Source organism: Eptesicus fuscus, chromosome 6 (assembly GCF_027574615.1).
Source record: "Eptesicus fuscus isolate TK198812 chromosome 6, DD_ASM_mEF_20220401, whole genome shotgun sequence".
In the NCBI taxonomy this organism is placed as follows: Eukaryota; Metazoa; Chordata; class Mammalia; order Chiroptera; family Vespertilionidae; genus Eptesicus; species Eptesicus fuscus.
Genome location: NC_072478.1, coordinates 47,229,685 through 47,239,872, shown reverse-complemented (window position 1 = coordinate 47,239,872; position 10,188 = coordinate 47,229,685). Strand labels below are relative to the sequence as shown.

The 10,188-nt window shown below is 38.5% G+C and overlaps 1 pseudogene; it reads left to right on the top strand.

Moving 5' to 3' along the window:
- Positions 1–2,059: 2,059 nt before the first annotated feature.
- Positions 2,060–3,740, top strand: LOC103290736 (tigger transposable element-derived protein 1-like; annotated as a pseudogene).
- The last annotated feature ends 6,448 nt before the right edge of the window (positions 3,741–10,188 follow it).

Genomic DNA, 10,188 nt, shown 5'->3' with positions numbered 1-10,188 from the left:
CCAAACCCTCTTTGCATTTATTTTGTGGAAATCTGGGTCCAAGGAACTGGCACAAATCCTCTGGCTATACCTCTTGCTGTGACTAATACAGTCATTTGCCTTTGACCCTGAGATCTCATGTCTTATGCCAGTATCCATAAAACTGTGGTGGCTAACTAATTAACTTATAAGAAGACCTTTCACAGTGTTTTTTTTAATTTAATGTTTTTATTGTTTAAAGTATTACATATGTCTCCTTTATTTTTCCCCATTGCCTTTCCAAGTTCTTGATACGTTCTGTTAATTTGCTTCCCTTCTACCATCATCTTTCTTTAAGGCAAGAAAAATAAATACATGCATGAATGAGTAATTCTTTTATAAAATAAAACTCTAAATATAATTTCCTTTTTATATCTGTGTTCTTTATGACAGATATTTGCTACATGATGTCAAATATAGCAGCTTGTACCTTCTCTACTCAAGCAGCAAACTCAAGCCACAGTAGGCCACCTGGTTAAATTGTGAGCACACTTGAAGTGTCTGCTCTCATTTCAAACACAGCAGTTGCACTCGTATACATTCTACATATTACATGTCTGTTTAAGGTTTTAAGTAACAAATGAGTGACCCAATGAAGTAATATACAATAAGGAAGTATTTTAAATAACTACTCTACATTATGCATTTAAACGTTTTCTAGTCTGGAAGAAAACTGGTTAGGACATAGTATTCATGCTTTCCCTCCATTTTCCTTTGTTAATTTAAGTGTGAAACTCAGCCTGGCCTGTAAGGCTCAGTAGTTGAGCATTGACCTATGAATCAGGAGGTCCCAGTTCAATTTCTGATCAGGGTACATGCCCTGGTTGTGGGCTCAATCCCCAGTATGGAGGATTGCAGGAGGCAGCTGATTGATGATTCTCTCTCATCATTGATGTTTCTATCTCTCTCTCCCTCTCACTTCCTCTTTGAAATCAATAAAAATATATTTTAAAATAAATAAATGTGAAACTCGGTGAGCAGATGAGGCCATTTAACATTTTTATATTTTATTTTCTATATGTTTAAAATTAGATTGTTAAAATGCCAGTGGACTGAGGGTTTTTTGTTTGTTTGTTCTGTTTGTTTGTTTGTTTAATCTGTGTTACCATTTATTGTTTCATTGAAATGGGACAAGTTAATACTGGGTAGTATCATTTGATGATTGTGAAATGCAAAGCAGGGCACAGTCTTGTACCAAAATTATTTGCTAATTAAAGACAAGGCCATCATATATGTTGTTAATCATCTCTAGGAGGACAGTTATTAAGTTAGATAGATTAGAGGAGGAAAAACAAAAGTGCAGGGCAATTTGTTGCTCTGCTTCTGGGGTTACCCTGCTTTGCTGTATTTGGATTGGCTCTTAGATGGTGAAGGAATCAATGATCCACTAATTCACAGTTGTGTGCAAGTCAGGGGGGAAGAGACCCAGGTGCTTAGGAAACAGCAGAGCCTCTATGGGAACACACTGTGGAGTCCTTGCTTGTCTTGTGCAAAGATGACAGCTTTTTTCTCCTTTTGGTTGTTTTATTTTTATTTTTTTATTTTTTATTTTATGAGTTGAGAGAGTTCATATATTTTCATAGGCAAAAGTACTCCTTTGTGCAACGTATTTTGAAATAAATGCTGTGGATCTACAGGCACGCCTTGTTTTATTGCGTTTCGCTTCATTGCTCTTCACAGGTACTCCACTTTTTTACAAATTACAAGTAACCCTGCTTCTAGCAAGTCTATCAGTGCCATTTTCCCAGCATCATTTACTCACTTTGGGTCTTTGTCACAGTTTGGTAATTCTCACACTATTTCAAACTCATTTTTATTGCCTATATTTATTATGGTGATCTGTGATCAGTCATCTTTGATATTACTATTGTAATTGCTTTGGGGTACCACAAACCGTGCCCATATAAGATGGCCAACTTATTTAGTAAATGTTGTTTATGTTCTGATTGCTCTATTGATGAGCCACCACCTCCCCCTCCTTGGGCCTCCTTATTCCCTGAGACATGACAACATGGAAATTAGGTCAATTAATATCCCTACAATGCCCTCCAAGTTTTCAAGTGAAAGGAGGAGTATCATGTCCCCCACTTTAAGTCAAAAGCTAGTAATGATGAAGCTAAGTGAGGACGGCATGTTGAAAGCCTAGACAGGACAAAAGTTAGGCCTCCTGCCAAACGGGCAAGTTGTGAATGCCAAGGGGAAGTTTTTAAAGGGAATTAAAAGTGCTACTGCAGTGAACACACAAATTATATGAAAAGGAAACAGCCTACTGTTGATATGGAAAAAGTTTTAGTGGTCTGAATAGATCAAACTAGCCACAACATGTCCTTAAACCAAAACCTAATCCAGAGCAGGGTCCTAAATCTCTTCAATGCTGTGAAGGCTGAGAAAGCTCAGGAAGCTGCAGCAGAAAAGCTTGAAGATAGCAAAGGTTGGTTCATGAGGTTTAAGGAAAGGAGCCATCTCTGTAACATAAAGGTTCAAGGTGAAGCAGCAAGTGCTGATGTGGAAGCTTCAGCAAGTCATCCAGAAGATACAGCCAAGGTAGTTAATGAAAGTGGCTAAGCTAAACAACAGATTTCCAGTGTAGGTGAAACAGCCTTTTTTTAGAAGATGCAATCTGGGACTTTCATAGTGAGAGAGGTCAATGCTTGACTTCAAAGCTTCGAAGGACAGGCTGACTCAATTATTAGGGACAAGTACATCTGGTGACTTTAAATTGAAGTTAATTCCCATTTACCATTTTGAAAATCCTTGGGCCTTTCAGGATTAAACTAAATCTACTCTGACTGTGTTCTATAAATAAAACAACAAAGCCTGGATGACAGCACATTTGTTTACAACATGGTTTACTGACTATTTTAAACCTGCTGTTGACACCCACTGCTCAGAAAAAAAAAGATTCTTTTCAAAATATTACTGCTCACTGACAATGCACCTGGTCACCCAAGAGCTCTGATGAGGGGATGTACAATGAGATTAATGCTTTTTATGACTGCTAACACAACATCCATTCTGCAGCCCATGGATCAAGGAGTAATTTCAAGTTTCAAGTCTTATTATTTAAGAAATACATTTTGTAAGGCTGTAACTGCCATAGATAGTGATTCCTCTGATGGATCTGGGGAAAGTAAATTGAAAACCTTCTGGAAAGAATTCACCATTCCATATGCCATTAAGAACATTTATGATTCGTGGGAAAAGGTGAAAAAAAATCAACATTAAGAGGAGTTTGGAAGAAGGTGATTTCAGCCCTCATGGATCACTTTGAGCTATCCAACACTTCAGTGGAGGAAGTAAATGCAGACATGGTGGAAACAGCAAGAGGACTAGAATTAGAAGTCGAGCCTAAAATACATGACTGAATTGCTTCAATCTCATGATAAAACTTTAATGGATGAGTTGTTGCCATATATGGATACCATAGAAAGTGGTTTCTTGAGATGGAATCTACTCCTGGTGAAAATGCTATGAAGATTGTTGAAATGACAGCAAAAAAATTTGAATAGTACATAAACTGAGTTGATAAAGTGGCAGCATTACATGCTACAGAGAAATTGTTTGTGAGTCAGTTGATGCCAGGACCTTTATTGTTGTCTTATTTTAAGAAGTTGCTACAGCTTCCCCAAACTTCAGCAACCACCATCCTGATCAGTCAATAGCCATCAACATTAAAACAAGACCTGCTACCAGCAAAAATATTACAACTCACTTTTGGTTAACACTTTTAGCAATAAAGTATTTTTTAATTAAGGCATGCACGTTGTTTTTGAAATATAGTGCTATTGCATACTTAATAGACTACAGTATAGTGTAAAACATAACTTTTATATGCACTGGGAAACCAAAAAATTTGTGTGGCTTGCTTTATTGTGATACTCACTTATGTTAGTCTGGAATTGATGGTCTGCCTGTATATCTACTGGACATTTATGTTAACCTTTAAAAATGAGAAAACAAAACAAAATAAGAGCAATGTGCAAATAATTTAATTGGGAACATCAGCTTTATGTTCTTCAATTAACACCTTTTATTGTAGATTTTTCTCTTTCAAATGCAGATATTAAAATTATTCACCATATGAGCTACCAAAGCCATATCTCCATGGGGTCTAAGTACAATTACTCATCTTCTCAGGGTGAAAATTTAATTACTGTTTTATGCTACCAAGATCAAGCACGGAAATAATTATTAATAAATCATACACAACAGAACTCTCAAAATTGTGACCTGACAAGATTTTGGTGACCTTTTCTGTCTTCACATGGCATCCCCTGGGCTTTGAAACTGACTGTAGCCTCTGGTATTTGAAATATAGGTTTATTATACTAATAGGATAAAGTCAGAAAAATAAATATAAACAATAATCCCATTTCCAACTTGCCTGATACAATCTGAATATTTATACATTTATCAGACACTAGTCTGTTCCTGGTGTACTAGGAAGCAAAAATGGTCAGTTTTGGGGTTTGGCAGAAATTTTACCAGTGATAACAGACAGTTGGCTTGTGCCAAGTTAATGAGATTTTCAGAATTTAACTATTTTAAATCCAAAAATACACAATTATTATAAAAATCAGCCTATCTATATATCTATATATATAAAAGTCTAAGTGTCCATCTGACCAGTAGTTATGATGTACAATGACCACCAGGGGGCAGATGCTCAATGCAGAAGCTGCCATGACACACATTGGCCTGGTGCCAATAAACCAACACTCGGCTTCCCCCAAGTGGGATACAGGCCCCGTCACCCCGGAGCGACACCCCACGAAATCACAGCCAAGACTGCCAAGACCCCCATGTCACAAAATGTGGCCCACAGCCCAGCCCAGCCCAGAAACGGTTGCTGTGGGCGCCGGGTAATGATGTCACATAACAACTCCTGGCTTCCTCTTTCTATCGACTAGCCTCCCTAGAGTTTCTTCAGCCCAGGAACCCAACTTGCTTTATAGCCAGGTGCAAACATTTTATAGTTTAACCAAATGTTTGTGAAGCATTTTCCTGTGCTTCATCTCATTTGATCCTCACAAAAGTCCTGGAGTAGGTAGATAGGAGACTTTCATTAGCTGGAAAATGGAGATTTAGAAAGCTTAGAAACATGACCCAACTGGAAAGAAGTAAGAAATGGTAGAACTTGAAAATGACTTCAGGTTTTCTCACTGCACAGAAGATAGTCAAACACTGCTGTAGTTAAATATTTTACCCTTTGTTCTCCCTGCATGATCTACAAGAATAATCTGCTTCCTGTTGATATTTACTGCTGTGTTGCTGACAATTACCTGGAAGAGAAGTTGTGGGGTGCTTCACTGGGCTGGAAAAAGTTTAGCTACATCAGAAAGCAGTTCTAATTAAGCAAGTTTATCTATATCTATAAAAGGCTAAGTTGACTCGTGCATTCTCAATACATATAAAGCTCTCGCTGGCGCCAATTGCACATGTGTGTTTTGATCTGTCATTGTCAATCGTGAATTTGGTTGACACTTTTATAATAGAGAAAGGGTGAGTAGCAATATTAAAATATTTCTTCTAATTAATTTCCTTTCAATGTGCACAAATCTGTGCACTGGGCCACTAGTATATACACTGAGTGGCCAGATTATTATGATCTCTGAACGCATAATAATCTGGCCACTCAGTGTATATCCTATACAATAAAAGGCTAATATGCAAGTTGTCCCCTCGACCAGCAGTTCAACCAGCAGGCAGGCTGGCCAACCACCCATGTCCCCTCCCCCTGGCCAGGCTGGCCGGACCTCACCCACCCATGCACGAATTCATGCACCGAGCCTCTAATATATATATAAATATATATATATATGTATATACTGAGTGGCCAGATTATTATGCATTCAGAGATCATAATAATCTGGCCACTCAGTGTATATAAAAGCCTAAGTAAAGCCTAAGTGACCGAACATCCAATTGACTAGTTAAGCAGTTGCTATGACACACACTGACCACTATGGGGCAGACACTCAATGCAGGAGCTGCCCTCTGGTGGTCAGTGCATTCCCACAGCCAACATGTGGTCCCGATCAGCCCTGAGTGCCAGCCACACCCAGAGACCTCACCCATGTATGAATTCGTGCACCAGGACTCTAGTTATATTATATAACATATTGACCATAAGTACAGTGAAAAATAATAAAAAGCAAATAATAAGTAATAAATATATAAATAGGAATATGTAATAAATATATAAATAGGAATATATAAATAGAAAAGTAGAAAATGCTCTGATTATTTAAATAGGGGATGTAATGCAGGAAGCTCTTTCTACAGCTAATAGAATTGGTGATAAACCATCTCATTCCACTATATGATATGGAATATTATTCCTAATTCCTTTCAGATCTTGGGACCTCCCTCTTCCCTAAAAAACACTAGCATCAAAATTATTCCATCATAATATACTACCAAATATCTCTCATTGTTATAATCATCTACAGAAGCCATTGATCAATCCCCCTTATTCCTTGAAAATGTTAGCTCCTGGATAGTGATCTTTGAAATTTTTTCTCTTTTCTTTGCAAAATAGATATCTCTCTTAAATATTGTTCATGTGATAATTGATCTTGTAAATCATTTCTTTGTCCTTTTCCAATATCCTTGTCTCTATCCTAACAAAGCCATCTCTTTCTATGGCCAGTCCATTCAATAGTGGTGAGAATGCTGTTTAATTACTACTATAGACTGAATGTTTGTGTCCCCCCAAATTCATTTGTTGAAAACTAATCCTCTTGGTTATGGTATTTGGAGGTGGTATGTTGAGGATGGAACCCCCATGAATGGGATTAGTGCCCTTATAAAAGAGACCTTCCTCATTTCCAAGCCAGGATACAGCAAAGAGATGGCCATCTATGAACCAGGAAACAAGCCATCATCAGACTGACTCTGCTTTCACCTTTATCATGACTTCCTAGCCTCCAAAACTGTGTAAGAAAAAAAAATTGATGTTTATAATCCTCTTATTCTATGGTATTGTGTTGCCTGAACAGAGAAAGACAAACAGCCGAGTTGCTCAATGGTCAGAGCGTCAGCACACTTCTGACACCAGACCTGTGGGGGTTTTCCCCACAACAAGCAATTCTCTGAAACACCAGCTGGGTGTCCTGTGATTTTAATGCAATGTTAACACTATCTACTTAAATTGTCAGATCCCACAGGTTAAAGGGCTCAATCCCACAAGACTGCCTCCATCTCTAGTAAGTAGAGGTCCCCAAGTTACCCAGAAACTTCTATCCAACTTAGCTACAAATCGAGGTTCCCATGACCCCCTTTTCGGATTGGATTCATTTGCGGGAGTGGCTCGCAGAACTCAAGGAGACACTTATTTATGTTTGCCAGTTTATTGAAGGAAATGATGGAGAATACTGATGGACAGCCAGAGGAAGGCATAACATAAGGTGAGGTCTGAGAAGGTCCTGAGCTCAGAAACTTCTGTACCTGTGAATTTGGGGTGCATTACCTGCCTAACCTGGAAGCGCTCATAACTCATATCAATGGGATTTGGTGGGGGGCTTTCTCATGTAGGCATGATCGATTATTAACTTTATTTCCAGCCCCTCTTCCCTCCCTGGAAATAAGCGGTCAGGCTGGAAATCCCAAGCTTCTAATCATGGCTTGGTATTTCTGGTGACCATCCCCCATCCAGGGGCCACCCAGGAACCCACTCTGAATCACATCATTTTAGAACAAAAGATGCTGCTAGTGCTCTTATCACTTAGGAAATCACAAGGGTTTTAGGAGCTCTGTGCCTGGAACCATAGGCAGAGACCAATATATAAAGTTTCTGTTATCTCACACACGTCACCCCCTGAGTCTCCACCTACTGAAACTCAGCTCAGGCATTAATGCAGAGTTCAATAGTGTTGATACCATACTGGAATAATTGACATAATTTACTGTGTACATGGATTTGCTTAGATACATGCTTCTAGCTCATAGGGGCCATATTTAACAATTTTACATCCTCAGTATTCTGAACAGTGTCTGGCATGTAGGGCAGAAATGAAACAGAAGCAACATAATAGCGTTTGCTGCACACAAAGCAGTGATGGTATGAGAGGGATGTTATGCTCCTCCAAGAAGAGGACCTTAGGCTGCCTCCCAAAAAACTTCAGAGAGCTTGTGTATTGCTGAACTTCCAACTTTTGCCTTAAGTGCTTAGAAAATGATTTGGCTGGCATGCCAGTATATGATTCATTCCTCAGGAGTGAACTCTGACCTAATTAAACAGATATATGAAACCAGAATGCAGTTTATCAATCAGCAGTGAGAAATGGATCTCGGGCAGACAAGGATATTCAAGATGCAAACGATCAGTGGGTTTTCTTGCTAAAGACAGTCCTATGGAAGGATCTTCAATAAATTCATGTTGAAGTAATACTGAATCAAGTTTGAAATCTGCAGATTTCACCAGGTGACAGTTGGAAATGCAGGTCCAGAGTTCAAGGGAGAATTCTGAGTTGGGAAGTTTGGTATTTGAAGATATCAAAATGGAAAATACTTTTAGGTATGAGACTGGGTCAGTGGGGAAAGGTTGGGTAACCCTTGACTTTTTTATTCTATCTTTCAAAAATTTCTCTTCATCTTATAGGAGCAAGATTCATTGTGCCTGAAGCTTATGTTGTTCTGGACTTTGAACTTATTAGCATCAAAGATCTTTCAGATTTCTCTTGCTCAAAGCCCCTTCTTTCTTTTAAACCTGCACCAAGGAAAATGCAATACACCTTTCACTTTGGAAGAAGAAATCTTATGTAGTTTTCTCCCAATTACAAAAGGTTTTTTCCCTCCTTCAATTATACTCCCCCCTCCCCCATTTTCTTCCTATATGAACAGAAGAAACACCAACCCTATCCTGTTTTCTGTTTACTATATTGAACATCCCTAATCACAGTTTTTGGGTGATTTTTGGTAATAGCTCCTAGCATCTATTTTCTTTGAAAATTTCCTCAAAATAGTTTAAACCAGGGGGTCTTCAAATATTTTTATTGAGCCACTTTATTATGTATAAATATTATTTTCCCAATATATTTTATTTCTTATACTTATTGTAAAATATACATTACTAGCGTTCCCATTAAAGGAAAAATCCTGCAATAGGGTTTCCTGCTGCACTCTACCCTGCCCTGCCTGCTCTCCTCTCTTGTCCCCCGCCCCGCCTTCTCGGCCAGCCTGCCTGCTTTTCTCCCTTTTCCGCCAGCCCGCTCTCTCTTCTTCCTTCACCCCCGACCCCACCTCCGCTCCTCCCTTCTCCTCCCCCTGGCTTGCTTGCTTCTCCACAGCTTTGCTCCCTTCTGCAGCTCTTCGCTTCTTTCTACACTGTCTTGATATGCAAATTAGCCGCCATCTTTGTTGGGGTAATTTGCATATTAGTCCTGATTGGCTGGTGGGCGTGGCTTGGCTGGTGGGCGTGGTTTGGGCATAGCGAAGGTGCGGTCAGTTTGCATATTTGTCTATTATTAGGTAGGATTATAAAACATGCATTCCTAATATATTTTATTTTGTTATATTTATTAATAAGCTACCTACAATAAGCTATATCCTGGATCATTATACTGAATACACTATAAAACACAGATAAAAAATAACAAGTGTTAGTGAGAGTGTGAAACAAAAGGATCTCTTGTGTATTGGTGGAAATTTAAATTGGTGTAACCACTATGGAAAATAGTATGGAGGTTCCTCAGAAATTAAAAAAATAGAACCACCATATGATCTAGCATTTCCACTTCTGGGTATTTATTTGAAGAAAACAAAAACAATAATTCCAAAAGTTATATGCCTTCCATGTTCATTGCAGCATTATTTACAGCATAAAGATATGAAAACAACCTAAGTGTCTATTGATGGATAATTGGATAAAGAAATTGTAGTATTGCCCAGCTGGCATGGCTCAGTAATTGAGTGTCAACCTAAGAACCAGGAGGTCATGGTTTGATTCCTGATCAGGACCCATGCCCAGGTTGCAAGCTCAAACCCCAGTAGGGGGTGTGCAGGAGGCAGCTGATCAATGATTCTCTCTCATCATTGATGGTTCTATACCTCTCTCCCTCTCCCTTCCTCTCTGAAATCAATAAAAATATATATTTAAAAAATAATAGAAATTGAACATATGAAATAAAGTTATTATATAGTGTTTCAATTTTTTATTTTATATTTTTA